Consider the following 13,700-nt stretch of genomic DNA (forward strand, 5'->3'; position numbering starts at 1 on the left):
CTAAATCGTGTGATCTGAAGCGTTCTGTAAAGAAGACTCAAGCTCTTGAATATTAGTGAAGGGCCCGGAAAATTAATCGGAGAGGAAGAGCATCGTCCTGCATAATCTCTTAAGCACATTGGATCGGTCTGGAATGCAAGCGAGACAGGTGTGCCTTCTGTTGGCCATAACTCTCAGCTTACTGATCCGAATCCACTAACTCCAACTGTTCTGGAACTACGAGTCAATCCTCTCCAACTTTGGTGAAGATTGTGGAAGCTGAATCGGACGACAAGGTTCCCCGGACAGGCGATTTTTGAGATGTATGGGCACAACAAGTTTTAGCCGAGAAACTTAAGCATCCGGTACGTGTTTTAGCCGAGAAATCCTGCCCACGGGATGGATTTTAGGCGAGAAACATCATCATAGGGTACAGTGTTTTGCCGATGAACTAAAATGGTTCTTTCACCATTTGTGATCCTTTCTCCACCATTTTAACACCTGGTCTCATCTCTCCACTCCAAATAAGCTCCAAAATAAACCTGTTTAACACTCCAAACCATGCAGAACTCTCTTGGACCTAATGCAAGCTCCTAAGTTCTAAATCAATGCTTAAAGACCCAAAATTTATGCAAATGAGACATGATTTGGATTTAAATATGTGCACTAAATGATGCATTTTATACATATATCAACTCCCCCACACTTATCCTTTGCTTGTCTTCAAGCAAAAATAACAAATGACAGAAATAGGTTGAATGCTTCGGAGTTCACATTTCTTAAAGAGAGAGAGTAATCATCAAAGAGTTCAAATCATGGTCCTAGTTACTAATTCTAAATTGCAATAAAAACTGGTGTACTCATAAAAACTAGCCATGCTCATCACCAAGTGAACCAAATTCAAGTGTCCCCTTCACAAGAATCCTAACTCCAGCCCTTTGACATTCATTTAAGTATCATGTAGATCATTCTCATGCAAATCATGTGAACTCATTTGGCTAAGGGATGAGGTTATGACACAAATATGATCTCATTCAATGCTTATAGGTTCAATGCAGCTCAAGGGATCACTCAAGAAGGAATAAACTTTAACAGAAGGTTAAGGGTAAAAAGAAACTGATGCATACAAGAGTAGAATCCCATCTACCCAATTCCCCAAGTTGGTCTTTCACCTTAACTCTAAACCCATGAAAAACACACCTAAGCTACCCTTCTCTCAAGGCATTCATTGCCTTCTCAACCCACTTCTCACTTCACTCTCAATCTTTTCCTCATCAGGGGATTCATTTTTTCATTCTCAAACTCAGGCTTTAGGGTCTAAACCTTTCACTTAGTTCCTTCTCACATAACATTGTTTGGCCTCTTTCCTTTTCTCTTTAAACACTTGAGCCTTTTTGGCTTCTTTTCTTTTCTTTTTACTTAGAGGCTAGACTTTTCTTTTCAAAACACAAGAGCTTTCTTTCTTTAATCATCATACCCTAAACCAATTTCTACTCATTTCCATCCCCTGGTTCTCATCTCAATCTCTCTCTTTTCCACTCAGTGTTTCCCAAGATCCCTTTCTAGCCTACTCTAGACTCATGATGCAGAGCTAGATCTACATGAAAACCTACTCTTGTCGCCCTAAACCCAACACTTTCTGTCAAGTTTATTCAGAAAAAGGCCTCACATCATCTCTAACTAAAGTGTTTCAGGATTCAAGGAAGGTTTGGTTCAAGGAAGGGAACTGTCTCAAGATGAGAAAACAGCTATTTGAGCTAGCAAAGAGTGGTAAAAAGGGATAAGAGAGCTCTAATATTTTGTTATACCCATAAGCTCACAATGATATGCACAAACATGATAATTGGATTGTCAAACTATGGTTTTCACTTATGAAAGGCCAGAGTTAATCACAACTTGATCCAACTAACACAGAAGCATTGAGACACTAATTCCAAGCATGGTTCACCCTTGATTTCATACCAGTTTTGCAAGCAATAGAGAATTAATAACTAGGGCCATCAATTCAAGTTCTTAAAATGATTCTCTCTCAAGGAAACCTATCATTACCCCTATGCAAATGATTCAACCTACATGATTAGGCAACTATACTCAATCCTAAAAATGTAAATGTAACTAAATGAACATTTTTTGTGATTTTTATTTCTGATATTTGAATTTTTTTTGTTTTTCTATGCACTTAGATGCAGACTCAATATGAAAAGGAAAATAAGATCAAGAACAAACATGGTTAGCAATACTAAACTTCTCCCCCACACTTAAATAACACAGTCCCTTGTGTTATAAAAGCATAAGAAAGGAGTGTAGATCAAGCTCAAAATGCAAAATGAGAAAAAAATGAAATGCAAAATGCTATGTACAGTTTGGAGTTGTTACCTTCTCATGGTGGGGTTGGAGACATTCCAAGTCACACCTGGCATGATTTCCCCGATGTTGAACCCGGTGTGCTGCATCATCTCAAGGCTGAGTTTTACACTGGGTTGCATTTGTCTGATGTTGTCCCAGGTGTAGAGCAGTTTTTTTTCAGGGAGAATCTACACCGGGTTGCATTTCCCAGGTGCTGATCCAGGTGTGGTGCTGCACGCTCTAGGGAGATTCTACACCGGGTTGCATTTCCCATGTGCTAATCCAGGTGTGGTGCTGCACGCTCTAGGGAGATTCTACACCGGGTTGCATTTCCCAGGTGCTGATCCAGGTGTGATGTTTCCCTAAGGAAATTTTTCCAACACCGAGGTGCATATGGCCAATGGTGACCTTGATGTGACCTAGACCGGTTTCAACTTGGTGCAGCTTAGCTTATCCTTCCTTTTGGCACCATTTCTCCTTCTTTTGACAACTCCTGAACACCTATAGACCTGAACACTCTCAACAAACACAACAAGAACATCCTAAAAACAATAAAAGAAAGAAAAGAAAAGATTAAAAAGAGATATATACAAGGATAAGCTAGGGGTGTCTCCCAAGAGCAGTTTGTTTAAAGTCACTAAGTTTGACTTTTCATACTCTTTTCTCAATGGGGGAAAGGAGGAGCTTTGATGCTCCTTGTCTTGTACATGAATTCAAGCATGAGGTCCTTGTTCATCAGCTCCTGAACACCATCAGATCCTTTGTCCTTGAAATCTGGTGTGAGGATAACTCTGACCTTGGCAAATGGCCTTGATCTTCCATTGCCTTTAACCTTGTATTCCACAGCTCCACCATCAAACTTCCAAGGAGTAAGAGTTAAACTTGAGAACAAGAGTCAAGAGTGGATGGTTTGGTGCTTGTTGGGCTCTTATCTTGGGAGCTTGAACTGTTGCCTTTATTGTCACAAATCTCTTTCCCACTTAGTGTTGGAGATAGAGATTCCACACAAGCTTCATCATCACTAAAGAAATCCCCTCAAACTCAAGATCAAGTCTTCTTAAGGATTATTTCTTCTTCTCAACAGATGCAAGGGGTTGAGCTTCTTCTATAGGCCCAATGCTCCCCAAATACATTATTTCATAGTGTTTCAACTCATCAGAATCATCAGATATAACTCCACAAAACCCAGGAAGAGGAAGCTTAAGAGGATAAGAGACTTCATCATCTAACTTAGTAAGCACCACTCTTTAAGTATCAAAGTCCATCCTTGCTCCTGTGGTGTTCAGAAAAGGAGTGCCAAGCAAAAGAGGAAGCTCTTTGGTCTTCTTCATCTTCATTACCACAAAATCAGTTGGAACTATGCATTCACCAATCTTTAGTGGGTAATTTTCAAGGATTCCATATGGCTTCTTTGAGGATGAATCTCCAAAAGTAATTGAGAAGGGGTGATGCTTGAGAGTCTTGATCCCTAGTCTCCCCATCATGTCTAAAGACATTACACTGATGCTTGATCCAGAATCACATACAGCATTATCACTTTCAAATTAACAAGGGAGCATGAGATGGAGAACTTTCCTGGATTAACTAGCTTTGGAATAGTTTTGGGTTTCACCCTTGTTGAACCAGTGGTAGAGACTCCATCAGATGTCCTTCCTTGAACCATTCTCTGATCCTTTCCTTCAGCCATCTCAGATTCATTCTTTTTCATATCAAAACAAGCTGCCTCCCCACTTTCTTTCTCAATGTCCTCATTAAGATAACAGAACAGGAAGTCAAACTCCTCTATGATGGCGTCCTCATCATACTTTGTTAGGTGTTTTGCACTTGAGAAAAAGGCATGGAGAAGATTCTCAATTTCTTGGACAGCAGCATGATTCTCATCATTTGAGAGGATTGCATTGCAGTATTTTGTTGGATGTGCAACTGATGTCCCTGTTAAAGCTTGAAAACTGCAGTGGCCCTTGTTGTTCTCTAGAGTCTTGACTTTGGAAGTCAAGGTTACAAGCTGAGTAAGAAGATCAGAATAAGTGCAGTCCACTTTGTTTTTGATCTCTGCCATTTTCTTGTTGAAGTCCATGGCACCACTTGCTTTACCTTTGAGGATTTGCTGGAGCAAGTTCTGAACTACTTGATCTTTATTCCCTAGGGAAAATGATGGCAAATGGAAGAAATCCACATTTTTAGCTCAGAGTCAGACCGTCAGAATTTCAACCTCAAATGAAGACTTTTTCACCGTCTGATCCCGCTCAAATTTGGAGACAATCAAGAGGAGACAACCAGATTTCCATAGCACTTTACATAACAAAAATCTAACGGTGCAATCAAATTGCCAATAAGCTCCTATTTGCCTATTTCATCATTTTTTCACCTTCTTTCACCATTCCTTCACCTGGTTTCCATCTTTTCCACTCCAAATGACCTCCAAAGCACCTGATTAACACTCCAAATATGCAAGACTCACTTGGACCAAATGCAAAGTCCTACAACTCTAAAACAAAGATAAAACACAATTAATCTATCTAAAATGCATGCATAAGACTCTATTCTTGGACCAAAAATGCATACTAAACAAGCAATGATATGAATATATCAACCCCCCCCCCCCTCAATTATCCTTTGCTTGCCCTCAAGCAAACAAGAACAAATGAGAGAGAGGTTTGGGGTTTGGGATTTCACATTTCTTGAAAGAGAGAGAGAGTTGATCAGAAAAAAATTTCAAACTCATGGTTCTAGTTACTAGTTCTGGGATGCAATACAAAGAATATTTTGGATGCAACAAATTCAAACCCTGACCTATACAAGCATTCTTATCCTTCAGCATTTTGACATTCATTAAGTTGTAACCATGTGTATCTAGTGATGGTTTTTCAAATGAGCTTGTTTGTCTGAGGGATAAGGTTATGAGACAAAGCTGGTCTTATTCAATGCTCAGGTGGGTCTCAAGGGATCATTCTAAAGGAATAAACTTTAAAAAAAGGCTAAGGGTAAAAAGCAACTGATGCATACAAGAGTAGACTTGAACACCCGTGTTCGAGAAAACCTTACCAAGTGGGAAAATTAATTAAGGGAGTTATGAGTTATGTAAACCAAAAATCCACCCACAGTACATGAAAATAGCCGAGAAAAAGCCTCCTGCGGTACAGGCTAGTGCCGAGAATCTCCAAAAGGCTGATTTTACCATTTTTAAACCCCCATTCACCATTTCTCCTCCTCACTTCATCTTTTTAGGTCCAAAGTGCTTCCAAATCACCTGTAAACACTCCACAACATGCAAGACTCACTTGGACCTAATGCAAACCCCTAAGTCCTAAAACAACACCTAATGACCTAAAATGCATGAAATAAGATATGATTTGGAATGAAATATACAACCAAAATGATGCAAATTATGAACATATCAACTCCCCCACACTTGTCCTTTGCTTGTCCTCAAGCAAAAAGAGCAAATGAGAGAAAGAGGTTGGATGCATTGGGAGTTCATATTCCTTAATGAGAGAGTGTATCACTAAAAGAACTCAAGGCTCATTGTCCTAATTGCTAATTATAAGATGCAGTGCAAACAAGATTACTCACAAAACTTTTGCTATACTCATCAAAAAATGAATCAAGCTCAAGCTTAAGTTTTCATAAACAGCCATAGTTCCAACCTTTTGACATTTTATAAAGCTCATATGAATCATGCTTATGCAAATCATGTGAACTCACTTGTCTTGGGACAGGGTTATGAGACAAAGATGATCTCATTCAATGCTTATGGTTTCAATGCAGCTCAAGGGATCACTCAAGAAGGAATAAACTTTAACAGAATGCTAAGGGTAAAAGGCAACTGGTGCATACAGGAGCAGAATCCCATCTACCCAATGCCCCAAGCTGGTCTTTCACCTTAACTCTACTCCCATGAAGATCAAATCCTAGCTACTCCTCTCTCAAGGCATACATTGCCTCATCAACCCACTCCTCACTTCACTCTCATTCTTTTTTTTCTCACCAGGGGATTCATCTTTTCATCTTTAAACTCAGGCTTTGGGGTCTGAACCTTCTACTTAGCTCATTCTCACATAAATCTGTCTAGCCTCTTTTCTTTACTTTTCAAACACTTGAGCCTTTTGGCTTCTTTTCTTCTCTTTTCACTTAGAGGCTAGACTTTTCTTTTCAAAACACAAGAGCTCATTTTTCTTTAAACAGCAGACCCCAAACCGCTTTCTTTTCTTTTCCATCCCATGGTTCTCATTTCAAACACTCTCTTTTTCAGTCAGTGTTTCCCAATATCTCTTCCTTGCCTACTCTAGACTCATGATGCAGAGCTAGATCTACATGAGACTTTAATCTTGTCGCCCTAAACCCAACACTTTCTGTCAAGTTTATTCAGAAAAAGGCCTCACATCTCTCACTATAGTGTTTCATGATTCAAGGAAGGTTTGGTTCAAGGCAGGGAACTGTCTCAAGATGAGAGAACAGCTATTTGAGCTAGCAAAGAGTGGTAAAAAGGATAAGAGAGCTCAAATATTTTAAGGGTACCCATGAGTTCACAATGACATGCACAAACAATGATAATTAGATTGTCAAATTATGGTTCTCACTTAGATAAGGCTGGAACTAATCAAAGCTTGATTCACTCAACAAGTTCAAAGCATGGATCAGTCTTGATTTCTTTCTTGTTTACATGCATCAAAGAACTAGAAACTAGGGCAGTGAACCGAATTCTTAAAGTGATATTCTCTCGAGGAAAAAACCTATCATCAATCCCTTGCATTGATGCAGCCTATATGAATAGGCAACTAGTCTCAATCCTAAAAATGATAATGCAACTACATGAACATTGTTTTGTGAAATTTTTTTGATTTTTTAATTTTTTTTTGTTTTTTTATATGCACTTAGATGCAACTACATGAATGCATGCAATAATGTGACTCAAGACTCAAAGTAGAAAATAAGAACAGAGAAAATATGATTAGTAAAAGATGAAACTCCTCCCCCACACTTAAATAACACAGTCCCTTGTGTTATAAAAGCATGAGAAAGAAGTAAAAGCAACACAAACAAGTAAAATGCAAAGAGAAAAAGAAAGACTACATGCATATATACAAGGGTGGAGTGTTACCTAAAAGCTGTGGAAGTCTGACCCCAAGGAGTATGAGGGGTTGGACGTGTGACCAGAGGGAGTCTCGCATGAGTGATGGCTTGCCTCATCAGAACTGTCTTCAGGATCCACCCATGCTGTTCCATATGGGACCAGTGCTGTGCAATTGGTAGAGCTTTCTCCAACTTCTTCTCTGTGTCTTGGTGAAACAGGTGTTGGAGATCCATCTTTGCAAGGGTTCTCAAGCCTCTTGATCCTTTTCTTCATCTCCTTGATACACTTGGCCATCTTGTGTATCGTTTTGTCCTGGTACTTGCACCATTGCTGAAGGACACCAATCTTTTGCTGAGCTCTAAACCATGAAGTGCCTGGCTCATCCCAGTTGTCAAAGTGGTATCTGTTCCCACCATAGCGTTTCTGAGGTGGAGGCAGACCAGCATCTCCAGCACCAGCAGCACTAGCGGCAGCAGCTTCAGCGATTGCTTTCTTTTCCTTGGAAGCTTCTTCTCTGCAAGCTTTCTTGTACTTGAGAATTGGTGGATCAATATGGACTTGTAAAGTTCTTCATTCAACAAGTAGAAGTGAATGTCCACTTTACTTGGACTGTGGTGATGGAGGGATTGGGCAGGAGAACTTGGAGTTGGTCATCTATGAAGTATGTTTTAGGCGCAGAAAACCCAAATATCTCATTCAACTCCCTAAATGTCATTGTGTAGGTCTTCCCTTTCACCGTAAACTCCATGTATCCAAAACCATCCCCTTGAATTATCCTTGGATCCCTTGGATAGTACATAAAAGCATCAAAAGAAGCCAAGAACTCTTGAGAGTCCTCTTCATAGGCGATCTCCCTCAGCTCCAAGAGTGATTCAATGCCCATGTTCCCAAGCAAAGTTTTGACATCCTCATAGATGCCAATCTTCTTCAAAAATTCCACATCAGGGAACCTCCCTTGCTGGATCCCCATCTGTTGAAACTTGGCCAGATAATCAGGTGTTTCTGGTTTCGTTTTCTTGATCCACTTTGGTTTAGCCATGTTTATGATGAGGAGTTAATGTTGATTGCTGAGGGTATTAAGAACTACATGCCTATGTTCTTTATTGGAATGCCATTTAATGGATCCTTTTACCAACCAACAATGGCATCTCTACTCATCAAAAAATTTTCTTTCGATAAGAAAATCAGCTCTTACCACCACCTCCAAGAACCTTTCAATGCGGATAGGAGGCTTGATTACTCCCATCTTGTTGCATTGTGAAGTTGTGCTAAATAGTCAGCCAAAGGCTTTTAAGCTCAGGGATCAAATGCATCTTGCCAAAACAAACTTCATTGAAGGAGCTGTGGGGAATTCTTATGCTTATAATCTCACTCTTGGGGAAATGAAGGTGAAAGACTTATTGCCAAACCAATCTCTCACTTCTCTTTCTGAGAAAAGGAAAATCAAGTTCTTTGTCACCAAAGAGATGCACTATAACCTTGAAGTTTGTCCACCAATCAAGAACCTGAGAAAGACTACTCCCATGTCTCACGCTGAAGATGCTAATGGTGATAAAGCAGCTTGTCAAAACTCAGTCTATGGAAGCAAGAGGTACAATTTCCAATCTTATGATGGCAATATGCCTGATGATGCAACTACAGCTGCTCATTACCACACCAAGAATCTGAGAAGATGGAACCGCTGGCAAGACAAGAACATCAAGAAGCTGTTTGGTACAGTAAACACCTTGGTGGACACAGTCAAGAAGATGGCTTCCAAAATAAAGAAGCTCAATGCAAAGCTGGAGAGGTACCAAAGAGGAGAGGTTGGTGAGAGTTCTTACCAAGGAGAGATGCTGAGAATCTGTGCTGGCCCTTGTGAGTAAGATTCTGATGATGATGAGCTAAGGGCAAAGAGAGAAGCAATGGAATCTCCATCAGACCAATCCAGCAATCCATCCTACTCCATGGGGTCTCCAGCCCCATCCCTAAGCCTATGATCATGTAACACTCCATCCTTGTAAATATGCATCTAGCTTAGTTTATTTTCTCTTTGCATTTTGTGAGTTTGCTTTTCACTTCTCTTTCATGCTTTTATAACACAAGGGACTGTGTTATCTAAGTGTGGGGGAGGGGTTTTATTTCTACTAATCATGTTTTGTTCTGTTCTTATTCATCTTCTGTCTCATTTTGCATTAATCTAAGTGCATCAAAAACCAAAAAAATTGAAAAATTCTGAAAAATTTTCACAAAAAAATGCTCATGTAGTTGCATTCACATTTTAGGTTGAGTCTAGTTTGCATTTTAATATAGGTTGCATCATATGCAAATGGGAGTAATGATAGATTTGTTTCTTGAAGGGAGCATCATTTTAAGAGTTTGGTTCATTGCCCAAGTTATTAGTTCTTTAATGCATTGCAAAACTGGTATGAAATCTAGTGTGAACCATGCTTTGATCTGGTGTCTCAATACTTCTGTGCTAGCTGAATCAAGTTGTGAATAACCTTAACCTTGCTTAACTGAAAACCCCTTGAACTTGACAGCTAATTATCATGTTTTTGCATATCTTTGTGAATTCATGGGTACCACATACATATTTGAGCTTTCTTATCCCTTTTTTATAACTCTTGCTAGCTCAAATAGCTGATCTCTCATCTTGAGACAGTTCCCTGCCTTTGGCCAACCTTTTCTTTGAAGCCTAAACACCCTTCTTGTGTGCATGATTTGTGAGGCCTTGTTTCTAGTAGACTTGGTAAAAAGTGTTGGGTTTAGAGCGACAAAGATAGTGCTGCATGTAGATACTAGCCCAACATCAAGGGCTGGTCTAGGTTTAGGTAAAAGTGAGAGCATTGTTTTGAGAGTGTGAGCTGAAAAGAAAAAAAAATCTGAGTGCTGAAAGTGGAAAAACTGGATTGGTTAGGGGAATGAATGCTTAAATGAAAGAAAGTGAGTGTGTGCTTAAATGAAAAGTTCAAGTTTTGAAATGAAAAGAGTCTCATGTAAATAAAGAGAAAAGATTCAAAGAGAGACTAGAATAAGAAAGAGCTTGTGTGTTAAAGAAGAGAAACTCACTAAGAGGTTATTAAAGAAAGAAAGCATTCCCCTAAGACATGAAATGAAAAGAGTGATGTGAGCTAATTGAGTGTCAAAGGCGAAATGCCATTTGGGGTGAGTAGACTAGGGGAGAGTCTTTGAATGGTTTAAAGTTGAGAGTGAAAAGCATTTTTGGTGAGGGGTAGATGTAGTTCTATGTTTGTATGCATCCATTGCTTTCTACCCTTAGCATTTTACTAAAGTCTACTAATTTTTTGAGTGATCCCCTTGCATGGAGTACCAGTCACTTGATTGAGATCATTTTAATCTCAAAACTCAGTCCCAAGCCAAATGAATTCACTTGATTTGCATGAACATGATACACTTGAAACATTAAATGAATGTCAAAGGGTTGAGGTTAGGAATGCTTGTGAAGGTTGGTGCTTGAGTTTGGTTCATTTGGTGACAAGTATGGCTAATTTCTATGAGTAAACCAGTTTGCCTTGCAGTCTAGAATTTCTATGAGCTTTGAATTCTTTTAATGATCATCTCTCTTTGAAGAAATATGAACTCCCATGCATTCAATTTGAAGAAATATGAACTCCCATGCATTCAACCTCTTTCTCTCATTTGTTCTTTTTCCTTGAGGACAAGCAAAGGACAAGTGTGGGGGAGTTGATATATTCAAAATTTTTTCATGTTTAGGATTGCATTTTTTGTCCAAATATTGAGTCTCATGCATACATTTAGGTAGTTTTACTTATATTTGTCTTTACATTTGGTTTTAGTTAGGAATTGCATTAGGTCCTAGAATGTCTTGCACTTTGGGAGTGTTTACAGGTCATTTGGAGCTAAATCGGAGCAATTGGGACAAAAGCCAGGGAAAGACCTAGCCTTGTGTGCATCAGATCCGGACAAGTGAATGAGAGCTGAAAATCCCTCTACTTCAACGCTCGAGACAGAGGACTTGTATGGTGAATCAGTCTCCGATGTCTTCATCAGGATTCAAGAGGGCTAAGTCTAGTTTCCAGAACACCAGACATCCTCCAATTTTTATTTGTGAGCTGAAAGTTATGGCGATCAGAAGGAGCACGTCTCGGAGCCGCTAAAAGACCAAGGTCATGTGCTACAAAGAATCGGTGAGACGGACCCCTTGCAGACGTCGGTAGGACTTGAACCCTTCAGAAAAGTTGCAGCTAAGGGAGCCATCTGGCTAATGGAGTTGACAGATCGAGGTTCGGATCACTGAGATGGAAGTTATCGAGGTTTTGGTTCGAGCAGTTTGCATTCATATCGACCAAGGCGTATCCCGATAGTTTGGTCGATATTCTCAACCTGGAGCGCCGAAATATTATCGACCAAACTATCGACCAAGGAGCTGGCCGACATTCTTGTTAAGAAATCCTTTGCAAGATTATCGACCAAAATATCGAGATATGGCATGTCAATACTACCTCGATTTAGTCCGAGTTTTTGAGTCTTTTTGGGCCAATATCCAACTTGTAATGGGTTGGCCCACTAAGAAAACCCTTAGTATGAATAGTTTAGAGACATTTATGATTAGGTTAAGCTTTATTCTCTCTAATTTCTTTGTCTCTTTTGTGTAAGACTCCTTTTTTGAAGAGAAATATCTGATTTTAAGAGTTTTAATCAAGAGATTCAAAGATCAAGAGTTTGTTTAAAGCTGCAATCCTTCTTATCTACCATCTATATCTTCATTTCCATCTATTAATCATGATTAACAACACATCTTGCAAAGGATTGATTGTGTTAAGTATGATTAGTGAGTAGTCATCTAATGAGGTTTTAGATGTGTAGGTTAGGGTGCTAAAGTGTTATATTATGGATGCTTAGGGCTAGATTCATGATCTCATCTCTCTAAATAGCTGATCTCTAGGCTAGATCCATACACATCATATGTGGTCTAGATCTTAGGCATTTCATGCATCAAAAGTGTTTGATGAAATGCCTGAAAGAGCTATGTTAGAGATATTTGAATTTAATGCCATGATGATGTTTGTTAATTGCTTAGATGATCTTTTAGAACTGTTTCTTAATGCTCATTGATTCATATTTCAGAAACGATGATTTGGTTTGAAAATGGATTAGTGTAGAGGTTAATGCCTTCATGAGAGGATTAATCTAGATTAGAGTTCTAAATCTTTTGAATCATGTTTCATCATTGTCATTAGCATTTCAGGTTTAGCACCAAAGCACCCTAGCCAACTATCATGTCTAGAATCTCATGCTTCCATCATCACATATTCACATCACTTGTCAATTGTTTAGTTTTTGTTTGATCATTTGGTTAGTCATTAATCTTATTTTAAGTTTTTAGTTGTCATTAGTCAATCAAAACCTTACTTGTTTACTTGAATTGATAACTGATCACATAGCTTAGTGTCTATCACCATATTCTTTGATTGAAAACCTCTTTGTGCTACTTTGACAAGGGGATTGATAGTCCTAAGACCATAAAAAGTCTTGTCTATCAATGTGAGAGTGAAAGTTCTGGGTGGGGTGATTCTTGTAGTAGGTAAAGCCTTTTTGGTAACCTTGTTGTCCACCTACAAAGTTTATCTCAGCTGTGATGTCTTCCCCTTGAAATTTGTCTTGAAATACATGATTCACATCTTTAACCAAGTTGACTGACTTATGAGAAGCTAGGAGAAGTTTATCTAGCTTCTCATTGAGAGATCAGATGTTTTTCCTTGTACTTTCCTCGTCAGCACTCACAGCACATCCATAATTCCTGTTAAAGTCTGATCCATAAAGCTCATCGCTCTGAGATACATTCTCCACAAGGATCATGGCATTATCGACTTCCTTGGTCATGAAATTACTATTTGAAGCTGTGCCTAAGAGAAGTCTGACCTTTGGTAAAGCACCTCTGTAGAAGGTACTTAACAGCTGAGAATCTGAGAATCCATGGTGAGGGCATTGCATGGTATATCTTCTAAATCTTTCCCAAGCCTCACAAAAGGATTCATAGTTCTTCTGAATAAAACTTGAGATTTCATTTGTTAGAAATGCTCTTTTGCATTGCTCCCATGTTGTGACTGATCCTTGAGGTATAGACTTTTCATATTGATGAGTTTTGTCTCCTAGAGAAAAAGGGAATAGCCTCATTTTCTGGTGTAGGAGCTTGAATCTAGCCAGATTTGATCTTAAAATCGTTTTCTGGTGTAGGAGCTTGAATCCCATATCGCTGACCCTGAGCATTTGCTTCATCACCAGCTCCCACAACTGTTCTTGGACGTGGTGGAGCCTCTTGTTGAGCCTGGTGGTT

At 39.2% G+C, this 13,700-nt stretch overlaps 1 non-coding gene across 1 annotated transcript; it reads left to right on the forward strand.

Annotated features, from left to right (window-relative positions):
• The first annotated feature begins 13,334 nt into the window (after nucleotides 1-13,334).
• LOC112090187 lies at nucleotides 13,335-13,441 on the forward strand. Its single transcript, XR_002901535.1, has one exon. It is a non-coding gene; the product is annotated as a small nucleolar RNA R71 (small nucleolar RNA).
• The last annotated feature ends 259 nt before the right edge of the window (nucleotides 13,442-13,700 follow it).

The sequence above is a fragment of the Eutrema salsugineum genome, unplaced genomic scaffold (genome assembly GCF_000478725.1).
Source record: "Eutrema salsugineum unplaced genomic scaffold, Eutsalg1_0 scaffold_11, whole genome shotgun sequence".
NCBI lineage: Eukaryota > Viridiplantae > Streptophyta > Magnoliopsida > Brassicales > Brassicaceae > Eutrema > Eutrema salsugineum.